The 25,551-nt window shown below is 36.2% G+C and overlaps 1 protein-coding gene and 1 long non-coding RNA gene across 7 annotated transcripts in view; one reads left to right on the forward strand and one right to left on the reverse strand.

Moving 5' to 3' along the window:
* Window positions 1–22,310, reverse strand: part of LOC309651409 — an 888,535-nt gene extending 866,225 nt beyond the window's left edge. The window contains exon 1 of the long non-coding RNA XR_014258104.1: window positions 22,100–22,310. This is a non-coding gene — a long non-coding RNA (uncharacterized lncRNA). The remainder of the gene's footprint in view (window positions 1–22,099) is intronic.
* Window positions 1–25,551, forward strand: part of TENM3 (teneurin transmembrane protein 3) — a 2,405,282-nt gene that overhangs the window by 1,506,043 nt on the left and 873,688 nt on the right. The gene's annotated exons all lie outside the window — the stretch shown is intronic.

Consider the following 25,551-nt stretch of genomic DNA (forward strand, 5'->3'; position numbering starts at 1 on the left):
GATTACAACACTTAGTAATGGACAAATCAAGGTCTGACTATGCTTGTGAGCTGTAATTAGATGTCAATTTCATTAACTTCATTGTTGTAACGGGATAGCAAAAAACGGAATACAGGCTATAAAGGCTAAAAAACACAAAAACAAAAATCAACAGCAGCAACAGCAAAAGACAAGGTCTGAACCTGGGATGTCAGGTTCCTTCCAAATCCCGTCATCCTTCCATGGTACCACCCTGTCTCTCAGGGGCCAGCTTGTGGTGACGCCATCTGATCTCTGCAATGGGTGCAATCTGTCTCCCAAGTCAAGGTGACGGAGACCCACTTCTCCTTCCTCATTCATCTCATAGACTCTTAGGTGAAATAACAGCATGAATCTCACACACACACACACACACACACACACACACACACACACACACACACACACACCCCTTATCTTAAATAGGCTTTTTTGAATTCATATAGTGAATTCTTATTGCACTTTAGATTGTTCACTATAATTAGATCCTTAAGGGGTGAATTATTTCTATGTCTACATCTGAAGCTGTCGCTATCCCACACCGGATCATTTTCAGCTACTCCCAGAACTCCTGCAATGGACTTGTTTAATAGATTTTATAGTATCTCAGAAGGTGAAGCAATATAATAATGTTTTTGTCCAAAACTTTGTGTTTGATAGATACTGCTACATGGATAGGAATAAAAAGAGGTGTATTGATGGGGCTGAATGTGCGTTCAAGGGGAATACCAACTGTTGGATTCTGACAGTTCATAGGTAACATCACAGATGTTTAGAGTTTGGTCCTAAACTTTAAATGTTTAGAAACTCAGTTATGTCATTTGGCTTAAAGTTGATCGAGTTTAGGAGGAGAGACTCACTCTAGCCAGATGTGCAAGATATTGATAGATAAATCAGAATGACAGTCTCCCTCAATAAGTGTTTACTGCCCACCTACAGTGCAATCAGCTCCATGCTCGGTGTGAAGGATTTTGTAGCAAATGCTGTCGGGCCCACCCTATCCCTCGCTGTCACCACTTCAGTGCACGCTGGTCTTTCTGTCTTCCTGATTCCAAATGCCAGCACCTGCACTCCTTGCCACACAAGAGCAGCCCTCTGGCAATGCCCAGCGGGAGGGGAGATAACTCTGACTTGTGTGTTAGACGTTGGCTCCCAGAGGTTCCCCAGCGTGAGTAAGCTCCGGTCACCCATGGTGACAGCTGGTGTGATAACGCCCCTGTTACCAGTTACGTGCTCTTCCTACTTTCGATGGTTCTTTCACCTCCCATGTAAAGCACTTGAACTTGAATTATTGACGTGCGCTTCTAGGACCCATGGAGACCAAGACACAGTCCTTTCCTTCAGGGACCTAGTGGGAAAGAGAAAAGCACCCTGATAGTTGAGACACCAGGGACAAGATGTCACACGTGTGAGCAGAGGGTGCTGTGGGTTGTTGAGGAGCATCTTGGTCTTCAAAGAACTCTGTGCACGTGAACTTTCCAGGAGTCTGCACGTGTGTCGTGGGTTTGTTCATGGTAGATGTTTTCGATAAGAAAGCAGCATCCAGCTTAAATCCTGTTCTCTCACCCTCTCTCTCCTCAGTTCTTTCATCTATAAGTTAGGAAAAATAGCGTCACCTCAGAGTAAAGAGATAAGGATGGGATTAGATCAGGTTATATAAATTGCCTTGCACAGTGCCTGGCACGTAGTAAACACGTAACAAATGCTTAATAACTATGACCTTCCCAAATGGGCTCAAATCTCTAAATACTTCATAGTCCTGGAAAGTTTCCTGGAGAATATGACCCTATAACTAGGTTTCCCCAGGGAAGGCCACTCCTGCAGATGTTAAGATTGGGTAGTTCACTGATTGCAATTGTTACTATTTCAGTTTCAGAATGATATTTCCCTAACTTTATACCTTAATTCTGGGGGACATTTTCCTATATCTTCTCATACACATGTAATCTCAATTAGACATTGGCCTAATGGGACTAAAAACTATTCTTAAAAATAATGTTAAAAATCTTCTTCCTCCTCCTCCCACAAACTGATTTTCCATAATCTATGAAAATGTTTGTTTTTCTGATTAAATATAAATGACATAAGATAAACAATAAGTCATAAACATTTATCCTTTTTCATGTTTAAAAATAGATATGACTTAAAGATAATTCTCTCATTCTTATCCCTTGCTCTCCACAAATTAAAAAAAAAAATTATGATTAAATTCTTTACTTTTTTTCCAACTTAAGTTAAAGGATTGCAAAAATTACAAGGTGATTTTGTCATCTGTAGGTGTAAATCTAGTAAGTCCATTTTTGATAGAGAGTTTTTATTTCGCCAGTTTGATTTTCTGCTACAGAAGTTAGAAAAGCCAAATGGCGCATTGTTTAATATCGGTGCCATCCATTCTTTGACCCTTAAAGCATTAACCCATAATTTTAATTAACATGTGTTTAATGTGCAGGAAAGCCGATTTTTGAGTTATAAAAGACTAGACATAAAGGAATACTGTCTCTACTATAAAAAAATAAGATATCCCAGTCATTTTCAAAGATCACTGATCTTAATTTCCATATTTTTCAAAATATGGGGAAATGTCATAAAAATCTGCTTTCAAGCACATCAATCACAGGACATTGGGGAAGGAAGAACAAAGCTTTGTAGAGAACAGATTCTGTGATGCTGGTTGAACTTATCAAGGAGGCTTGCTTGTCCTGAAACCAGCCAATATTTAATCACTTACACAAGGGATAAAATAGGAGCTACTCAGGTGATATTACAGTGGGTGAGAAGTTACTGACTGGGAGCGAGAAACTAAGAATTCCAAGGGGTTCCAGGGTTAGTCCGGCATGCTCTGTACCAACACTGGAAGCATGGGTGACGTATATAAATGCACTGATATAAACAAAGGTGACTAAGACCCACACCTGCTCTCAGGCTTTCATGGTGTGGAGGAATTTGGAGAAACAATAGGACACGATTGGCAAATTCATGTAAGACTTTGTGTACCTTTTCTATACTATCTGGATACACAATGCCTTAACTTCTCTGCCTGGCTTTCAGGACCCTCAACCTTATTTCTGATGTGCCCCCCAAGGCGGTAGATGCTGCTTCAGACAAGCCCACCTCCTAACTGCCTCCGAAACACAACATGCCTTTGTGCCTCTTCCGCCCTTAGCTGGAAATGTCATCCGGTGTCTCACCTTTCCGACTTCTACCAAATAATCCCGTCCCTCGCTGAGCAGCCATGAACTGTCCTATGCTGTTTGCAATGTGGAGAGAGCATAATGTGTGCGTCTTGTCTTCCGAACTACACTGTGAACTCAGAGTAGACCACGGCTTTTCTACTTCATGTGTGCTGTCCGTAGTGGGTGCCAGAGTGCTGAGTGCACGGTGGATTAAAATATATCTGTAAAGGACCTGAAACAATGAAGTATATCTGTAAACAACCTGAAGCAATGAAATAGGAGGCTTACAATGTGGTCTGTGTTTAAAAAAAAATTAAAAAAGCAAATCTGACATCAGTGTGTTCATGAGAATACAGTATGCAAGGGTGTGGTTTCTTCGTGATAAAAACCTAACTCTAAGAAGCATAAAGAATAGGAAAACAAGTTGGTTCACCAAAATGGCAGCAGGGAAGTGATCAGTTGACTACTGTTGTCTCCCTGGTTCCTTTGCCCCTCATGCCTCCAGCCAGCTGATCTCTAGCCCTGTGCGTTCTAGCTGCTAAGTTCTTTCATCCCCACAGCTACTGCTTTCACTCAGGTTTCCACATATTACTGTCCAGCTGGGAGAGGACATCTCAGCTTTTACACCTCCATGCACTTCATTTCACTCTCCCCACTGTTCTTCTACACCATTCTATTCCTTTTGGAAACTTTCTTACTCTCCCTGACACGTTTAGTGACGTTCTTAACCACTTGCACTGACCTGTGGTTTAAATTAGGTTGGAATGACTTGGTTAGATGCCTCTTCCTTCTTTAGGCCGTTGCTTCTCAAGGGCAACGGGCATCCTCCTCTACCCGACTCCTAACATAGCACCTGGCGCCTGGTTGAGAACTTATTAAATCTTGGTTTAAAAGTTAACTCATTAATTAAGGCAACTCCAACTCAGAGCATGTTAAAGTACAGGATCTTTTTTTTTTTTTTTTTTTAAGTCTGCTTTGGATGTCTGCAGACCAATTGCATTTAGATTCATGCAGGCTGGAGAAAGAAAACTAAACCTAAACGAAAAAATAAATTTGCTAAAACAAACAAAGGAAGAATGGAAGGGGATTTTTATTGCCCACAGCATTTACCCCTACTGACTCACTCCTGGTCGTTGCTCAACAAGTTCTTATTGAATCCAACCTTTTATTCTCCAAATCAGACATATGGCATTTTCAGTAACATATCCCTGTGTCATGTTTGTCTGTTTTAGACTAAGGAGAAATGCCCAGCTCATTCGACTAAATCTGGAAGGAAGGGTTGGGCTGCTGATTCAAATGCACTGCTTTCCCGTCCTGTCACTCACTGACCATTTTAAATATGGGCCTAATCGCCAGTATTCCAGGGGGCTCACCGCGTGAGGGAGCTGGGACGCAGGAAGGCTCCGAATCACAGCAAGTGCGGATCTGGACTCCTAGGCACCAACTGGCTTTCAAGCAGCCTCCAGCTGGCGTGCACCTGCACCTGGGATGCCTCCCTCCCCAGGACAAGCTCAAGTTCCTGCCCTCAGCCTTGGCGTGGGGTGGGCGAAGAGCTGGCCTCGTAGCCAACTTATGAGTGATCCTGTCAGGCGCTCAGGCATCTCTTTGTGAGGTGTACTAAAGTGTCAGGCAGGTGGTCATCCTTTTGTCAGAGAAAAAGGGCGCACACCGTCCCCCAGCTGGCCTGTTGGGCACAGCTTTGGGAGGTTGGTTTGAAATAGATTGTTTTTTAAAATAAGAGCTCTAAAGCAGAGGATTTTCTGACTCTTATTATTAATTTTCCAGTGCCATTTCTTCAATTCTAGGAGGTTCAGATAAACTAGAAATTGGATACTTACCTAAACAGAAATCAACATAGAAAGTTGTTTAACGTTTTTAAAAAAGTGTCCTTTTTGACCGAGCACGCTGCTTCAGGAAGGACAGACACAGAACTGCAGAGGCAAAAGGGGACACCCAGCAAGCCAGTAAGATCAGGTGCAAAAAGACTGGTGATCAGTGGGGTGGCTTGTCACCACCAGGTCACCCTCAAATTCTAAAATGTGTCAGCCATTAGGTCACCTTTATGAATTAATTCATTTTGAACTCAAGAGACTGAACTAGATTTTCCAATTTAGTCCATGAGAAAAGGGTTATATGCATTCTGCATATTCACTCCTGTATGGTTAATTGTAACTAAATTTATCTAACCACGGTCACAGTATGGTGATATTCACTGCTCACATATATACCCTACTGATATTCTAATCTAGGTACTAATTTCTCATTTTTAATGGAGGACCAAAGTTTCATTTTCCATTTTCTATACTGTCCTTTCATGGATGCATATTTACACTTGTTAGTGAATTAATTTCACACATTTAGACTTCAACAGTCATTAACGTCATAATGATTACAGTAATTATATGAATAATGAAGCTCAAGTGATCAAAGAGAAATGACTTGCTATAAGTGATGGGCAAAGTCAACCACTACTGGTGACCAGTGTAATCAATAGCAGGTTGCTTAACATGTGTTAAAAGATGTTTTCCTGTAATTCACGGAAGTATATTATGTATTCAGCTAAAATTTGACAGATCTAATGATCTAATACTCCTCTTATTTAATGAAGAACGTGATGAGGCTTGCATGTTTAGTAAACCTTGTTTTCTAGTTATCAGTAGTAAGACCATTAAGGTACATAATTAAAAGAATTAAAAGGATGTGTATGTAATTGATATAAATACTACAAGTTATCTTATTCGGTAAAGAGTAATTACACTTGGTTAATTGTCTAATTAAGAATTCAAAACAATGAATACGTTTTTTTTTTTCTTCCAAAAGGGTTCTGTGTGGAGTTATATTTTCAGGGATCTATTCTAGGTGATCCCAAATCCTTGGTCTTTTTGACCTTTGTAACTGCGTTTGACTGTCTCCGGGGCTCTTTCTATACAGCTTTTGACAGTATGGAGAATATAGGAAGGCAGTGATGACAAAAATAGCCAATTAAGTCTCATGAATATTATCTGATGGGCTGTGAACTCCTTGAGGACAAAATTGATTCTCATTCATCTTTTTCTCCCCAGAATCTTTTCCAAGTCATGTTTTTTGCACTCTGTTTTCATACACACATACCCCACCTCCTCTTTAAAATTTCTCTGAGTAGTTATACTAATTCTAGTCTACTAAATCTTTTTGGATGACTTGACATTCTTGTCTATATATAAAATGAAATAATAGCCATTTATAATTTTACAAACACATATCACTCCTCACTCCTACCTCTGGTTCAAGACCTGCTATTATGCACCACAGTAATTTAAATTTTTAAAATAATATACGGCATTCATGAATTTAGGTCTTTCAGCAATCGGGAATTGGTCTATGCTGTGTATGAGGGATGAGTCCAGTTTTTTTTTTCCATATGAATATCTTATCATGGCATCACTTATTGAAAAGTCCATCCTGGTCTCATTGATTTCCAATACCACCTTGACATTTATCCGTTGTTCATCTACACATGGCTCTGATTCTTGGATATTACTGTGTTCCACTGGCCAGCTTATGCCGATATCACACTGGCTTAATATTCCATCGTCATGATATCTGGTAGAGCCAGTGGTCCCACCCGGTTCTTTTGTGAGGTTTCTTAGCTATTCTTGGAATTTTGCACTCCCATATACATTTTAGAATTGGTCTGTCAAGTTATAAAATTTGGAAAAATGTTCTTCTTTGGGAAAAGGGAGTTTAAACTATAGCCACAGTTAGGTTGGAGGGAAAATCGACGTCTTTAAGACACTGGTTTTACTAATCCATAAATAAGGTCTATCTCTACATTCATTTAGGACAATTTCAATATCTTTCAACAAAGTTTTATAATTTTTCCATAACAGTCTTGCACATATTCTGTTATACGTATTCTGCTGCTGTGAGTGGCATATTTTAAATTTATGTTCTGTTTACTGGAGTATAAAAAATGCAAATAATTTATAGAATAATTAACTTTCTGAGAACCTTACCAAAATCTCCTGTTAATTCTAACAGTTTACCTTTGTATTGGAAGATATATAGACTGGCATATAATTTACCAATAGGAACAGTTTTGTTTGTTTCTTTCCAATTTTTAAACTAGTTTTTCTCTCTTCTCTTATTGTTCTGTCCACAGCTTCTAAAATAATATTGAATGGAAGTGGTATTGACAGCCACCCTTAAAGAGTGGTCTTAAAAAGAATATCTTCAATGTTTCACTATTTTGTATGATAGTGTCCTTTTGTAAAGTACTTCTATTTCAAGTTTATAAGAGTTTTTATCATGAATGGATATTTAATTTTATCACCAGCTTTTATTCATATCTATTTAGTTTATTTTTCTCCTTAATCTGTGAATGTGGCAAATTCCATTAGTAAATTTTCTAATGTTAAATCAACCATGATGTATCAGTCAGTGTAGGTTAGGCTGTGCTGAATTAATAAGCATGCCTCCAAATCTCACTTAAAACAATAATTGTTACATGTCCAGCAAGGAATCTATACTTATATTAGTCACTCCAGGACCTGAGCTGTTGGATGAACCATCTTAATGAGTGCTTTAATGATCACTATAGCACAGGAGCAGAGCATCAAAAGGTCTTTCTTTGGCAATTGAATGTTCTAACCCAGAAGTGGCTCTTGTCTCTTCTGCCCACAGCCCTTTTCCCTGAACTGCTTATACGGGTGTGGAGAAATGAAATTCTGCCATGTGCCCAAAAGAAGTGGGGAACCTGATATGAGTGAATATTAGGAGCCTCTGCTACACTTGCATTTCTAAAGCAACTCCACTCTGTCATAAGTGTTATATTTTTGTACATTACTGGATCCCTCTGCATCTACATTCATGAATGAAATTGATATGGTATTATATTTTTTCTCAGGTTTTGGCATCAAGGATATGTTTGCTTTATAAATGGGTTTGAGAATTTTCCCTCTTTTTTCTACATTCTGGAATAGTTTGTATAGGATAGGTGTGATTTGTTATTTGAATATGTGGTAGAAGAAATTTATATAGAAGACTTGGCCTGGAGTTTTATGGGTGAGAAGATTTTCAACCACAGATTACATTTCTTACAAGATTAACAATATTATTAAGATTTTCTGTTTGTTCTCAGGCTAGCTTGATAAGTTATATTTTAGGAATTTTTCATTTTATGAATTGTCAAATTTATTGGCAAAAATATATTAATGTGTATCTAATATTTGTAGCATTCTTATTTTTTTATTTGATGTTATTTATGATCCCTTTCATTTTTTTTTTTTAATCCTGAAAAAGCCTCAGAAGCTTGTCAATTTTATTAGTCTTTTCAAATAAAAAATTGGGAAGTTTATTCTCTCTTGATTTTTGTTTAATTGTTATTTTTGCTCTTTATTGACTTCTTTGTGCTTTTCTCTTAACTTGTTTTGTTGTTCTTTTTCTAACTTCTTTAAAATGTATGTTTGATTCATTAGTTCTTAGTCTTCTTTTCTAATGTAAACATTTAAGACTATAAATTTCCCTTTAGGTGTTCTTCAATTGCATTCCACAAGTGTGGATAAATTGGTGATGAAATTTGGTAATTTTATTTCTGTTCATTTCTAATTTTTCCTAATTCCCATTATAATTTCTTTGACCCATGAGTTATTTAGAAATATGTCTCAATTTCTAAATATATGGGGGATCTATTATCATTTTACTTATTTTTTGTTTTTCCTTAACTTTTTATTTGTAGTAACGATAATACAAAAATTCCCATATATCCTTCCCAGATTTACCAGTTATTAGCATTTCTTTCTTCCTATCTTTGCATGTGTGTGTATGTAAATATATACACACCTACATAGATATGTGTGAATACAGTCATGCATACATATATGTAATTTTTATATATGTGTGTGTGTGTGTGTGTGTTTTTAACATCTTTATTAGAGTATAATTGCTTTACAATGGTGTGTTAGTTTCTGCTTTATAACAAAGTGAATCAGCTATACATATACATATATCCCCATATCCCCTCCCTCTTGCATCTCCCTCCCACCCTCTCTATCTCACCCCTCTAGGTGGTCACAAAGCACAGAGCTGATCTCCCTGTGCTATGCGGCTGCTTCCCACTAGCTATCTGTCTTACATTTGGTAGTGCATGTATGTAAATGCCACTCTCTCACTTCGTCCCAGCTTACCCTTCCCCCTCTCCGTGTCCTCAAGTCCATTCTCTACATCTTTGTCTTTATTCCTGTCCTGCCCCTAGGTTCTTCAGAACCTTTTTTTTTTTTTAGATTCCATATATGTGTGTTAGCATACAGTATTTGTTTTTCTCTTTCTGACTTACTTCACTCTGTATGACAGACATACAGAGGTCCATCCACCTCACTACAAATAACTCAATTTCATTTCATTTTATGGCTGAGTAATAGTCCATTGTATATATGGGCCACATCTTCTCTATCCATTCATCTGTCGATGGACACTTAGGTTGCTTCCATGTCCTGGCTATTGTAAATAGAGCTGCAATGAACGCTGTGGTACATGACTCTTTTTGAATTATGATTTTCTCAGGGTATATGCCCGGTAGTGGGATTACTGGGTGGTATGGTAGTTCTATTTTTAGTTTTTAGTTTTTTAAGGAACCTCCATACTGTTATCTATATATATGTGTTATGTATACACACACATGCACACTTATAAAATTACATTAGTAGAGGGTATGTAGGTAGTAAACAAACTCTCCCAGTTTTTGTTTAGAAATCTTCATTTCATCTCAATTTTTTTTTTTAAAAACTAGAATTTTAGATTAAGAAACTTTGGGGTTTTTTTTCCTTAATGCACAGTAAAGATAGTATATCACTGTCTTCTTTATTCTGTTGTTTCTGATAAAAATTCACAGGTTTTTCTAACTCTCTCTTCAATGAAGTTAGTCTGTCTTTTCTCTCTCACTACATTTAAGATCTTCTCTTTGTCTTTGGCATCTTGCAATTTCACTATTACATGCCGAAATATAGATTTCTTCTTATTAACCCATCTTGTAACTCATTGGAATTCTGGAATCAATGGATTGGTATCTTTCCAATAGGTTTGAAAAATTCTCAGCCATTATCTCTTCAAATACAGCCTCAGCCACCTTCTCTCTCTTCTTCTCAAATTTCAATGAGAAGTATTTTAGACCTTCTCTATCCTCAACATCGCTAAACGTCTCTTTCATATTTTCACTGCCTTGTGTCTCAGAGATGGATTTTTAAAATATACATACATATGAATTCTTCAGTTCTATCTTCCAAGTCACCTACTCTCTCTTCAATTGTATCTAAACTATTGTTAAACTCATCAAATGAAGTTTTCATTTCAGTTATTGCATGCTTAATGGTAAGAGTTATTTTCTTCATAGTTTTCTTTTTGATTTCTTGAGACATTTTAAGCACACATATTTTATATTCTGAGGCTGATAATTCCAATATTTGAACATTTGATATGTTGGAATCATCTATTACTTCTACTGGCTCTTGCTTATGATGTCTTGTTTTCCTTTTATGTTTTGTTTGTCTGTTGTTTTTACTTTTTGGATTGTGAACTTTTTTTTAATCTGTGGTTATTCTCTGAAAATTGAAATAAGCTAGATTTCTCCAGAATGATTATATTTGCTATTGAAGCACTACTAGTCTAGATCTATTCTAAACTAAATTCTCATTTTGAAGTTGTTTATTCAGCCTCAAAATTATAAATTATGGATATTCAAGCTGTAAACATTGGTGAGGTCTGGCTTATAATTGTGAATTACCAGGATAGATTTCCAACCCTATTCCTACTTCATTCTAAGATATGATATACAAAATGTTTCTTGCAGTCTCCTGGGCAGGGCCTTATTCTTTATTTCCTCTTCTGCTGAAGGTATAGGTCTTTAGGTCCAGGTTCATGCATGGGAGACAATCTCCTGTGAGAATCTACACTTTAGGTGAGCCTTAGCCTTAGAAGCTTTCTGCTTCCGGAGGCTATGAAAGCACAAATCTCAAGATTATGATTTAGACATATACTCCACAAGGCAAAAGCATGCTTTAATGCTTTGGTTACTTTTCTGGTTCTCACTTTCAATCAATCCCTAGCCTGAGTATTTTCTGGAATGACTATATTTGAAAAAGAGATTTATTTCTTTGCTTGTTTACTATTTCTGTTACTTTTAAAATTTTCTAAGAATCAATGTTGTCTTAGACAATTTCCATGTTTTGTAGCTTTATGGGCATTTAATTCATTCAGTTTCTATTTTAATTTGTTTTTTTGATATTGAGCTCCGTGAGCTGTCTGTATGTTTTGGAGATTAATCTTTTGTCCGTTGCTTCATTTGCAAATATTTTCTCCCATTCTGAAGGTTGTCTTTTCATCTTGTTTATGGTTTCCTTTGTTGTGCAAAATCTTTTAAGTTTCTATAGGTCCCATTTGTTTATCTTTGTTTTTATTTTCATTACTCTAGGAGGTGGGTCAAAAAAGATCTTGCTGTGGTTTATGTCAAAGAGTGTTTTTCCTATGTGTTCCTCTAAGAGTTTATATTGTCTGGTCTTACGTTTAGGTCTTTAACCCATCTGGAGTTTATTTTTGTGTATGCTGTTAGGAAGTGTTCTAATTTCATTCTTTTACATGTAGCTGTCCAGTTTTCCCAGCACCACTTATTGAAGACACTGTCTTTTCTCCATTGTATATCCTTGCCCCCTTTGTCATAGATTAGGTGACCATAAGTGCGTGGGTTTATCTCTGGGCTTTCTATCCTATACCATTGTTTTTGTGCCAGTACCATACTGTCTTGATTACTGTAGCTTTGTAGTATAGTTTGAAGTCAGGTAGCCTGATTCCTTCAGCTCTGTTTTCCTTTCTCAAGATTGCTTCAGCTATTTGGGGTCTTTTGTGTTTCCATACAAATTGTAAAAATTTTTTGTTCTAATTCTGTGAAGAATGCCATTAGTAGTTCGATAGGGATTGCAGTGAATCTGTAGATTGCTTTGGGTAGTATAGTCATTTTCACAATACTGATTCTTCCAATCCAAGAACATGGTATATTTCTCCATCTGCTTATGTCATCTTTATTTTCTTTCATCAGTGTTTTATAGTTTTCTAAGTACAAGTCTTTCGCCTCCTTAGGTAGGTTTATTCCTAGGTATTATATTCTTTTTGTTGTGATGGTAAATGGGATTGTTTCCTTGATTTCTCTTTCTGATTTTTCGTTGTTAGTGTATAGGAATGCCAGAGATTTCTGTGCATAATTTTGTATCCTGCAACCTTACCGAATTCATTGATTAGTTCTAGTAGTTTTCTGGTAGCATCTTTAGGATTTTCTATTTATAGCATCATGTCATCTGCAAACAGTGACAGGTTTACTTCTTTCATCATATGGTTTTTATTCCTTAATTTCTTAATATGGTTTATCACATTGATTGATTTGCATATATTGAAGAATCCTTGCATTCCTGGGATAAATCCCACTTGATCATGGTGTATGATCCTTTTAATGTGTTGTTGGATTCTGTTTGCTAGTACTTTGTTGAGGATTTTTGCATCTATGTTCATCAGTGATATTGGCCTGTAGTTTTCTTTCATTGTGACATCTTTTCTGGTTTTGGTATCAGGGTGATGGTGGCATTGTAGAATGAGTTTGGGAGTTTTCCTCCCTCTGCTATATTTTGGAAGAGTTTGAGAAGGATAGGTGTTAGCTCTTCTCTAAATGTTTGATGGAATTCGCTGGTGAATCCATGTGGTCCTGGACTTTTGTTTGTTGGAACATTTTAAATTACAGTTTCAATTTCATTACTTGTGATAGATCTGTTTATATTTTCTAATTCTTCCTGGTTCAGTCTTGGAAAATTGTACCTTTCTAAGAATTTGTCCATTTCTTCATGGTTGTCCATTTTACTGGCATATAGTTGTTTGTAGTAGTCTCTTACAATCCTTTGTATTTCTGCAGTGTCAGCCATGATTTCTCCTTTTTCATTTCTAATTTTACTGATTTGGTCCTCTCTCTCTTTTTCTTGATGAATCTGGCTAAAGGTTTATCAATTTTGTTTATCTTCTCAAAGAACCAACTTCTAGTTTTATTGATCTTTGCTATTGTTTTCTTCATTTCTATTGCATTTATTTCTGCTCTGACCTTTATAATTCTTTCCTTCTACTGACTTTGTGTTTTCTTTGTTCTTCTTTCTCTAGTTGCTTTAGGTGTAAGGTTAGATTGTTTATTTGTGATTTTTCTTGTTTCTTGAAGTGAGATTGAATTGCTATAAACGTCCCTCTTAGAACAGCTTTTGCTGCATCCCATAGGTTTTGGGTCATCGTGTTTTTGTTGTCATTTGTTTCTATGTATTTTTTTATTTCTTTGATTTCTTCAGTGTTTTCTTGGTTATTTAGTAGTGCACTGTTTAGCCTCCATGTATTTGTGTTTTTTACAGTTTTTTTCCTGTAATTGATTTCCAATTTCATAGTGTTTTGGTCAGAAAAGATGCCTTTAAATAAAACTAAAATTAGAGTCATTTCTTCTTATGATACGTAGACACGTGTACCTAAGGGCTGAAGTCTATGTATTTTCAGTTGAATATCTTTGTCTCTATAATTGCTTTCTACTATTTGACACCTTATGTCTTAAAAAGGGAGACTCTTTTGCTATTAATGAGCAAGAATATTGTGTACCTTAAAAACAAGTTAAAATTCAAGAGATAACAATTTGCCATACCTCTTTTTAAACTGTATACGTTCACATTTTAAAATTTCATTTCTCAAAGTGTGTCCAAGGGTCAGCTGAATCAGAGCATCTAGGTAAGGTAATTGAAAATACATGTTTCCAGGCTCCTCCGCAGACCTGCTGAATCGGAATCCCCTTAGTGATGCATATACTCTCCATTTTCAAATGAATAGTGCTGTTTGTTCCCATATATCATAAAGTTTGAGAATCACATGCTAAAGTTTGTTTTAGAAAGACAGATTTAGTTTTATGTATTTATTTTTCTAGCACTTACATGCTTCCCATACTATAAAATATTTTTCTAGTGTTTCAATTCTTTTATATTTTTTGTTCTTTAAATATTCTTTAATACTACTTCATGTGAAATAGTGTTCTTAAATGTTATTTAAAGCAATAATAATATACTCCTGACATTTCCTCTATCCATTTATTTTGTATATACAGAAAATGTAGAATAAAGCTGATTTGGGGACTTCCTTCTTTGGAGAGCAAAAAAATTCTATCAATGTATCAATTAAGTTTATGTGCCACTCACCATAGCAAACATTAAAAAATTGACATCTATAAAAAGAAGGCCCCTTGAATGTTAGTAGCAGAGTATCTGAGTTGATTAACTGTTGAAATCTAAGGTTCCAAATTAACTCAAAGAGGATTGTTATAAATAAAGTAACCTTGACTTTCAATGCATTAAAATGTAGTGACATATGTGGATTTTTTCTTCATTTTTCACATCTAAACATGTTTACTAATCTCTATTTATAATGTTTTTTTCTGAGTTGGAGACTGTTGATTACAAGCAACATTAAGAGAATATGTTCTGCTGATAACATTTATAAATATCTGTTAATAGTTAAAAAGCCTAGTCAAATGTAATAATTTAAAAATTACAAAAATAATCAAATAATAGCTAAGAAGCTTGGTAAGATCATCTGTTATCTTCTAAAATAGAAAGACAATGGGAATGAATTTTAAATATTATTTTTCTTTTTACTATCCATAAAAATCAAGGCAGCAACAAGCTAGTTTTACCCCCTTTCAGTGGTCATATTATACTTTTACTTCATTGATTTCTATTTTATTCTAAGCCTCTAATTCTCCATCAGTCTGTTTAATCCATTCTCATTTTATTTTTATAACAAGTTTTTTGATCAGTGTGACTTAATTGCATAACTAACCAATTCCCCATATATGAATTTAATAACAATCTCTAAAACTTAATATTTGCACTGCATCATAAATATTTCTCTGCAACTCCCTTTTGGCTGATCCATTTACGATTTAATGCTCAGCAGTAGCAAATCCTTTGCATGAAGCAGGTGTTCTCTGACTGAGCATTCCATAGCTGGGTCAATTAGTTTAAGGTATTAAGAGGTCACCTGAGCACTATCACAATTGCTTTAGATAGACCTAGTCCAGACATCTCCAAGGTGAGTTGCATGGCACAGTATTAAGCATGCTTCAAATTCTCATTTTTGAGGAAATGTTAACATTAAAATTGTTTATATTGACGTTATTGATCACTAATGTATCATAGACAATATGATGGATGGACACAGAATACCACTTGCCTTTTCTAAGTGAGCCTATGGAATCAGAATTCAGAAGGAAGCTCATAAATGAACCATTGAGGATAGAAATGAGTGAAGGACAAAACTCTAATTTTACTGAGTCTACATCCCCAGAGTGTTATGTTACAAACAGATGCCATCTTCCCTAAGTTCCTTTGACTAAAATCTTCTCTTCACTTTCAGGGACTATGTTAGATGAACTCTTTATCATATTCCCTGCTGTATTAGCTAAGCTTTTCCTTCAGTAGCACAATTTATTTTTATCTTGAAATTAGTAGCAGCTTTTTGACTTTTGACAACTTCGTATCACCTTCAAACTCACATCACTACACTCACCTTTAGATACAAAATGTTCAAATTCAAACTATAGTCTCTTTTGAAATACCAATTAAATCTAGAGGTGATATTAAATCTAAGGTAAAAATGAAAGTAGAAAACACCTGAGCTTTACTTAATAATGTTTTCGTCCATCTCCATGCCTGGGGGCCAACTTATGGTTGGAACATCGTCCTAACAAGTTCCTCCTAATATGTTCATAACTTATTTCCCTTGAATGGGGTCCAAGATAGCCCCTGTCATATACTAATGTCTGTATCATATTGAATCTTGTCAGGATGGGGCTCCAGTATACTAAGAACTTGAGTCTCATCTTTTAGGCATATTTTTAGCTTTCATTACATTGGGTGCTATCTGTAGAATGAAGGAAGTGATTTTTTTTTTAAATTATAGTGCTTAGCACTTGAATACCAAATGGAAATATGCCACAGAAGAAAACCCCAGATCAAGTGACCATTGTTACTAGTGATTTCATAAAAGCTCCTCAAAATAATTCTACTTTTCCAACTCATAAAACTTGGTGTAAAGAATACAGGTTATCTAAACAATAGGAGTTGCAGAAGCAGATGGAAAATCATGACCATCTCCCAAGATGCTCTTCGGGGTACGTGGAATCTTCTCAGGAACCAATTCCCAGATCAATCCAGCCTTTCCATAAAAACACATTTAAACTGCCCTCTGTGAGCCTGCTGCTAACATTTGTACTCTTACATTATGTATGAGTCTTTGCTCGTTGCATAGACAAACTGCATGGTGTTCCATTAGTGATTTTCCATTTCATGCTAAGCTTTGCAATTTATTAGTGTTATTTAGGCTAATGTGCTATTATTTTGCATATTTTATATCATTTGTTACTCATGCAATGTGATACTTAAGTATTGGGGATGAATGAGTCTTCTACATGGTTTGTAAATTTGTATGATTAAGGAGTAAATCAATTAAATACATTACTGCATTGAATTTGCTTTGAGAGTTATTTTCTAAGAAAGTTATCCTATCCTTTTCTTTTCAAAACTTAGGACTATTTTTTGGTAGCAGAATTTTAAAATATTTTAACACAAGTATTTGAATGGCTGAGTTGAAGCTATATAGTAATAAAATATAATTTGCATTTGAATTAGGAAATGCTAGTGATGAGAGTGAGACAATTTGGTCCAAATTTTGCCATTAACCAGGAAAGCCATAGAACACATATACTTTACTTTTATATTTATATATTTTTAAATTTTTATTTATTTGTTTTTTTATTTATTTATGGCTGTGTTGGGTCTTCGTTTCTGTGCGAGGGCTTTCTCCAGTTGCGGCAAGCGGGGGCCACTCTTCATCGCGGTGCGCGGGCCTCTCACTGTCGCGGCCTCTCTTGTTGCGGAGCACAGGCTCCAGACGCGCAGGCTCAGTAGTTGTGGCTCACGGGCCCAGTTGCTCCGCGGCATGTGGGATCTTCCCAGACCAGGGCTCGAGCCCGTGTCCCCTGCATTGGCAGGCAGATTCTCAACCACTGCGCCACCAGGGAAGCCCAGTTTTATATTTTTATATTTACTTATCACTCTAGTGCTTGTTTTAAATGTTGGAATGTAAAATCTGCTAGATAAGTTTCTATATTTTTTAGACTACAGTGTCAGTGGATGGGGAAGGAAATATAGAGCATATACTACCTGTTATATATACATATACATATATAGGTATTAATTAATATAGAAATGAAAACAGTGTTTTACCATAAATTCAAGTGGTTGAGCAACATCCCTTTCTAGCACACTTACGTTGCCATTCTTCTCTATCAAGTGCATGGGTCGGTACATAGATCTAGTTATAGAATCTGTACCTGCTTTGGTCTCAGCACCAAATGGGGTAAGACCTGCCTGGATTCATGCATTTACTAATACTCTATCCCTAAAAATAGGACTTGCGTCAGCAAGAAATTTCATTAGTTCCACATTAATGATAAGCCACTCCCTGAGTTTACTGCAAAGGTACATTAATCATTACTACAGATTTCATTCTGTGTTCTTGATCCCTAATCACACTAGAAGAGGGCAAATCTGCTTCACTCAGGGAAGGATTATTTAGTGGCCAGAGCCTCTTAGTCTGTCCTACTGGCATATTGTACCTTTCTTCATTTCCTTGCTTACAAACTTTCAGAGTCTGCTTGTTCCTGTTCATAGTAAGGCTTTCTGTCATTTCTGAAAAATCCTTATAAACTCTCTACCTTACATGCATGCTCTCTTTCACCACTGTGTTTTTCATTTTTTGGCATTTAACATCATTTTTCTATATTATTTTTTACTACATTTCAATTTCTCTTTCCTGTTTTTACTGTTTCCCTGACTATATGGTTTTCTATAGATAATTTTAACATGTCAGAACTATTTATTGTTCAAAATTCCTGAGTTGCTTGGAGTTTGTCTATAAAGAACTTTTAAAAAGCATATATCCAAAAATGTTTAAATTTTTAAATGCCCTCAACTTTTTTTTGAATCTAGCTTTGGGAAATTATAGAATATGGCTAACAGTTTGAACTTCTCTGAGGGAATGCTGCAGAGAAAACTTCTAGATTGTTTAATAGGAGATATCTTTGTAGGACTGTCTCCAGGGCAGATTATTGTAAAATAAATTTAATTTTCCCATTGACTCAACTTAAAGATTTATTAGGAATTTCCTTTAAATTATTTTGGCCCAATTTTTTGAAGATTACCAATAATAGCAGGACCATTTTGCCGGGGCTTGCACTTTTTCAGTTAATTTTTTCTTTTTATTCCAGAGTAACGTTTCTTATTCTTTAGTGTTCATTAATTCATTCTCTGAACAAATATTTATTGACTGACCACTGTGTGTTAGATTCAGACTAGACTCTGGGGACATGACGAGGAGAAACCCCAGAGAGAGAAACCTCTCTCTGATCCTGAGCTTGGAGCCCAGAAATCTGTTTATAATAACCACCACGGGTGACTCTGATCCTTATGGAAATGGACCACGTATTAACAAACAATATGATAGTGTACAAATGCATTTAAATATGGAACTGGTCAGATATGCAATGAATGAATGAATCCTTTAAAGAACAGTCACTATATGAACCAAAATGACAGCTAAAATGAAAACAGTTTTGTTCGCAGCAGCAAAAATAGGAGCTGCCCTCCCCTCCCCTAGGTCCTGCGTCCCAAGGTGCAGCCGCAGTGGGGTTTGCAGTGTCCTTGCTGCCCTGCGGTGAGACAGGGCTGCTTTCAGAACACCAGCAGCTGGAAGCTTAGTGTCTACATCAGGAGAAAATTCATGGCTCCAGAATTTCCATATGGATACATTTTAGATATGAAAATCCTATCCATATGGAAGGCATTATAACAGAAAATACAAGCGAATTAGTAATTTCCCAGCTTTACATACCTAAACCTTTAGCATTAAGGTAATTTTCCCTGGTTAAATTTAGAAAAAAAGTAAACCTGCCTTGTTATTGAAGTTCAGTATCTCCTTTCAAGCAAAAATAGACATTGCGCCATAATCAAATGAAAGGTTAAGGGATAATTTAAGTAGGTATTATTTGCATTAGTTTCTCTTCAATCTGTCCCCAACTCTACCCTGCTTGTGGGCATTATGTGACCCACATTTTTATTAAGAAAAAGCTAAATCCACTTAGTAACCAAAATCTTTGCATTTATTTCTTATCTTTCCCCCTCTTTATTGGTTGAATTAATTCATTAGTGTCGATTATGACATATATATTAATATATTACAGGCAGACCTCAGAGATACTACAGTTTCAATTCCAGACCACCACAATAAAGCAAGTATCTGCAAAAAAATGAGTCACACGAATTTTTTGGTTTCCCAGTGCATATAAAAGTTATATTTACACTATACTGTAGTCTATTAAGTGTGCAATCATATTATGTCTAAAAAGAACAATGTACATACCTTAATTAAAAATACTTCATCGCTGAAAAATGCTAACCATCATCTCAGCCTTCAGTGGGTCTTAATCTTTTTGCAATAGTAACCTCAAAGATCACAGATCACAGATAGCCATAACAAATATAATAATAGTGAAAAAGTTTGAAATATTGTGAGAATCACCAAAATGTGACACAGAGACACGAAGTGAGCAAATGCTGTTGGAAAAATGGCACCAGTAGACTTGCTGGATGCAGGGTTGCCACAGACCTTCAATTTGTGTAAAACACAATATCTGTGAAGTGTAATAAAGAGAATTAAAACGCAGTATGCCTATACATATATAGAAGATAAATATGTAAACAAGATGTATATGTATTTATAGATACACTGATTATATAACATATATATTAACAAGTTAAGTATTTTTGATAGATATACTGATATATGCTAATATATATACACACTGTGTGTGTGTGTGTGTATATATATATATACATATATATACATACATATATATATATATATATATGTATGTATATATATGCAAAACATGGCTTCCAAGACCTTGAATAACACAGGGAGCCCTGAAGGTCTTGTATACAAGAATGTCAGTAGAGAATACGGGCCACTGCTAGGGACAGTAGGAGCTGATGAGACAATTCCACGAGTACGACTACAGATTCCCTGTAGCCAACTGATTTGAACATATAGAACACCCACACGTCTATTTGTGTGAACTCCAGATGGATAAGCAGAAAATAACCATTTGGCACTAAAATTTACAGTTCACTCACAAACTGTGTGACCAAGCATTCACATTTCAGCTACAGGAAGGGGAGGTCTTCTAGATAGTTAAATCAGCACTAAGACAATCATGAGAAAAAAGGTTAATATTTGACTAAATATTAGTCATAACTAAAGGTGGGACATTATTCTCCTAATTCATGAGTGGAAAAGAAACCAGTATAATTGGAAGAGCTGATAAGTCAGTTTCTTGTTTTAGAAGATGAAAACACAATGCCTATCTTGAGAAAGACGTGAGTTCACAGGCATCTCAGTTGGACTGTTAATTTCTTTTGTAAATTTTGAGAACATAACCAGTCAAAGTGTGTACACGCTTTCACAGAATTATACTGTTGCCCCAACTGAAACATTTTCAGTGGTGATGAGCAAAGTCATATCTCTCTATTGTTGTCACAATAGTTGTCTTTAAAAAAAAAAATCTCTAGAGAAAATCGTTAATTAGATTTCAATTATGCTACAGGAAAAAATGTACTTTACGTACTCACACACTAAAAAGCATTATAGTGTTTCTTTAATGTGTTTAAAAATTCAAAAATGTTTTTAAAAGCCACTTAAAAAGTCAAAGCAAAAGCAAGCTAATGGAATATGGTGTCATCCTTCAAGTTGATGTCTGTTAAGTTTACCCAGGTCCTTTTGTGTGACATTACACAGACATTGTTGGAATTCTTCTGAATTATCTTTGAAAATTCTGAAATACCCATTATGATCTGTTGAAAGACAGATAATCTCTGTAAATTTTGCCATGACTTGCAGGAACACTGAAATAAATGTTACTCCTCTTTAAGAGGAAGGTAGATTGGCAAGGCATAGCTGCCGGTGTTGGCTTGTCTGCATATTGAAATTAAAACTACCTGTCCGTCTCTCCCTCTATCACTTCATTAATGAAGTATGCATTCCCAAATTTCACTCCCCTTTCTACTTTCTTGCCTTTTTCTCTCTCTCACCACTCCCTCCGAACCCCACCTTCTCCTTCCCACATTTCCCCAGTTTGTTAATGTGGTTTTTCTGCCTATATGACCTCTTTTCATCTTTATTTTTATTTTACTTCATTCCACTCCCCTCTTAGTCCTAATTCTCATTTTATCTTGCTTCTCAGTAACCCTTTCCTCGTTTCAGTAAAAATTACAACTACGTTTCTAACAGCGTTAACTGTACTTTGTTAGTCAATATGGCTTAACAAGAGAAAACTTTTTAACAGCACAGACTAAATCATCTTACATGCTTTTGATAGAAACTTGATACATTTTTGCATCAAATGTGTCTAGAAATAAATTTTGATATTTACTTTTTTCAAGTGACATTTAAAATATTTTTAAATGGCATTTGTTTGAAAAGCTACATAGGAAGCTTGTATTTCTCAAAATTTGTTTTCAAAGTTTAACAAAAATCCATGTTTCTACAGTTTAGTAATATTTGTTATATTAAGAAATTTTTTAAAATTATAATGCTTACAAATCTGTAAATCATGTTACTGTTACATTTTTTACATATTATTTGCATGAATACATATATTCTCCTTAATTTTTTAAACAGGTAAGTTACAGCTGCTTTTGTGAAATGCGTTATATGTTCTACATCTTAAATTTTTTTTTTAATTAATTAACTTATTTATTTACTTTTGGCTGTGTTGGGTCTTCGTTTCTGTGCGAGGGCTTTCTCCAGTTGCGGCAAGCGGGGGCCACTCTTCATCGCGGCGCGCGGGCCTCTCACTATCGCGGCCTCTCTTGTTGCGGGGCACAGGCTCCAGACGCGCAGGCTCAGTAATTGTGGCTCACGGACCCAGTCGCTCCGCGGCAAGCGGGATCCTCCCAGACCAGGGCTCGAACCCGTGTCCCCTGCACTGGCAGGCAGATTCTCAACCACTGTGCCACCAGGGAAACCCTACATGTTAAATTTTAATATCAAAATATTCAAAGTACAAGTGAAATATTTTTCTTGGAAAATTTTCTGTTATCCTAAAAAAAAGCTTTTTAAAAAAATCTGTTTAAGAGTAGCCCAGGTTACCTTTCTTTTAAATATTTTTTGAGTATATTAAGTATATTGCCTGTTATTTTCAATTTTTTCCTTCACTCCATTCCACATATGCAAAATCATTTAGTTTCCAAATTACATTGCCACTGGAAGTAAAGCAGTTTCATCTCAAGTGGCCTGGTTAGCTGCTGCAGGAGAGAACAGACAGGATGAACCCAAAGTTAGAACCAGTATTAGGAGTAGGGCAAGCTGCATTTTCAATCCCAGGTCATTCCGGTGCAGGTGATCCATGGACCACTGAGGTGATCGTGGACCCCTCAAAGAGACGTAGGTGAGACCCAAGTGTGAGCTTCCCTCCCTACCTCAAGGGCACCCTTAGTTGCACTCTCCTCTCAAAAAGTACTTCCTTTTACAAACTACCATAATATGACATTCGAATTCCCATTAGGGAAAACCCACCTACTATCCAGAGAGTCTAACTCACGTTAGCATTCATGTTCTACACCCTCCCAACACCCAGCAGTGCAACCCACAGAACACAATCAGCTGCAGTGGTCGTGTCCCGAAGTCCAAGTTATCCCGTCTGGACATATGCCTTGACACCGCGGGATGGATGACTTCATTAGCCCTAGGTGAGTTTTAGCACAGTAAGTATAACACAACAATTTAGAACAGGTTCTGTCATTTCAAAAGTCCTGTCTTCCACCCTGTAGGACAGATACGTCCTCTCATTTTTCCTGGTATTCTAACAAGAAAAATTAAATCACACATACACACACCGCTCAAGGACAAACAATAATTTTCAAAAATAACAAATCCATATTAAGGAAAAGAAATATTTATCTGGCTAAACAAGATGTATTTAGAAAAACATCAGTGCAGTGTGCAGTGCAGGTTACTGCCACTCTCATCGTCCTCCAAATTCTAAACCTTGCTCAGAGCCTTGTAAGTATCAATACATGACATACAGTGTCCATCAGGGGACTTTTGAAGCCACAGACAGTGTGTCCCTTGACGAACACCTTCTACATCCAGTTGGCCCGCATATCCGCGAACTCAGCATGGGAGATTCAACCGACCGCAGTACTCCAACCGTCCACAGGGCTTGGTATCCACAGGAGTCCTGGAGCCAATACCCTGTGGATACAGAGGGATGTAGCCCTCTGTCCATGATGAAAACCTGGGCCAAAGATTTAAAACGACCTCTAAGGCCACTAGCCTTTCTGTTGAGTAGACTACCAGACTCAGAACCACAGTTTTAATTACCTAGGGCACTCCTTTCCCATGGAACCAAGAGAAATAGTGAACCTCAAAGAATTAAAAGAAGCAAGAGCCCACAGTCAGTCCTCCAGACCTTATAAGAGGGGGTCCTAGCAAATGGGAATGCTGAATAAAGGCTGGAGATAAACAAGTCAGGTGACGAAGCAGTCCGTGTTATGTGGTAGAAGGAGTGGAGAACTTAAGGTCAAAATTCTAACTTATTTTAATTCAACCATTTATTCACAGACATTTATAATTGCTTACCTCCTAAGTGTTAAGTGCTAGGTTTAGTTTCTAACTCCACTCCTTGACTCTGGGACCTGGCGTAAATGATTTAAGCTTTCAGAGATTCACTTTTCTCATTTGTACAATCAGAAAACAAAACCTGGTCTTCTTGTTTGTTATGTGGGGTTTTATGGTGAGGTTCTAGAGAGATATTTGTGGACGTATTTGTAACACATAGCATTTTTTCAGAAAATAAATCTAAGTTATTCTATTGTGATGTTCCAGTAAGTCTTTTTGCTCTTAAAAGAGTTAATGTCAACATTAGAAGAAAACAGTTCAAGCATGGAGTATATAGTTTAGCACTTCATGTACACCAGGCAAGCTTTACAAATATCATAGCATCTCATTTATTTTTAACAAAAGCAATATGAAGTTGCTACTGTAATCATCACCCCTATTTTACAGATGACAGACGGAAAATAAGAAACAGCTTAAAAGTAATGAAACTGGACATAGTGGTTATGGTTGAAGAACATTGCAAATGCACTGAATGCTACTAAACTATACACTTAAAAATGGTCAACACAGTAAATTTTATGTTAGGTATATTTTACCACAATAAAAAGGAATAAATAATAAGGTAATGAAACCAGGAACCCAGGCCAGGCAGTATGCAAATACAGGACATGTTGAGATCATTGAGCAGTAGTCATTATTTTAGACTAGTGAAGATAGGATTATTTCAAAAACAAATGGAAGTTTGTAGATAACAAATACAGTTTTATTTACATAAGACAAATATCTAAAATACTCTATTTTCTGATTCTAATCAAAGTACTTTGCTTTATCTTAACTTAAACTTTTAAGATGCCAAACTAGAATTATTCGTGAAATTCTTGAAACCGTATTTGGTTGTATGTATTTAAACCTTGTTCTAGGAAAATATAAGTGATCCTATAACATTTGCAATCTAATCATAATTCATTTTATAATGGCAATCTCAAAACACATTTGTTAATTTTGTTAATTATATCACTGTCGTTGACTTTCTCAGCTCACTTTCACTTTTGGTGAAGAGATACTTATGACATTTAGTGTTTAATGTCATTAGCTTTTTTTCTGACTAGGGATGGGAATATTGTTCATCAGTTTTGTGTCTAACAAGAGTAAGGGCAGGATATGAATACCTGTTGACTATACACATGCTGAAAATTATGGTCGTGAAGAAATAATCGCAATCTGAAAGGGAATGCAAATATTCCAGGGGGAAATGGTCCAGAAGGGTTAAGCGGGTTCTTTGGCAGATTTCTTTGCCCAGCATGCTGTAATATCTCTTTCCAAACCATACTGGCAAACGACACTGAACAATCTTGATAAAAGAGATTTAATTAAAATGCTGTAAGCATAGGATCTTTGCTTTGGTGCTATAGAAGGTTTTGTCAAAAGAATTTTATTACAAACCTAGCAGGATTTTTTCAATGTTTTATTCACTTTTAGCCATCCCACTGATTACGGCTGGGAGTATGACACAACCAGTCGGTTCTTAATAAGGGCTTTTAAAAATCACAGCATGTTCTTCAGTCCCTCAGTACAGGATGAATGTGACATCGGG

Source organism: Balaenoptera physalus (genome assembly GCF_965194825.1).
Source record: "Balaenoptera physalus genome assembly, chromosome: 21".
Classification (NCBI taxonomy): Eukaryota; Metazoa; Chordata; class Mammalia; order Artiodactyla; family Balaenopteridae; genus Balaenoptera; species Balaenoptera physalus.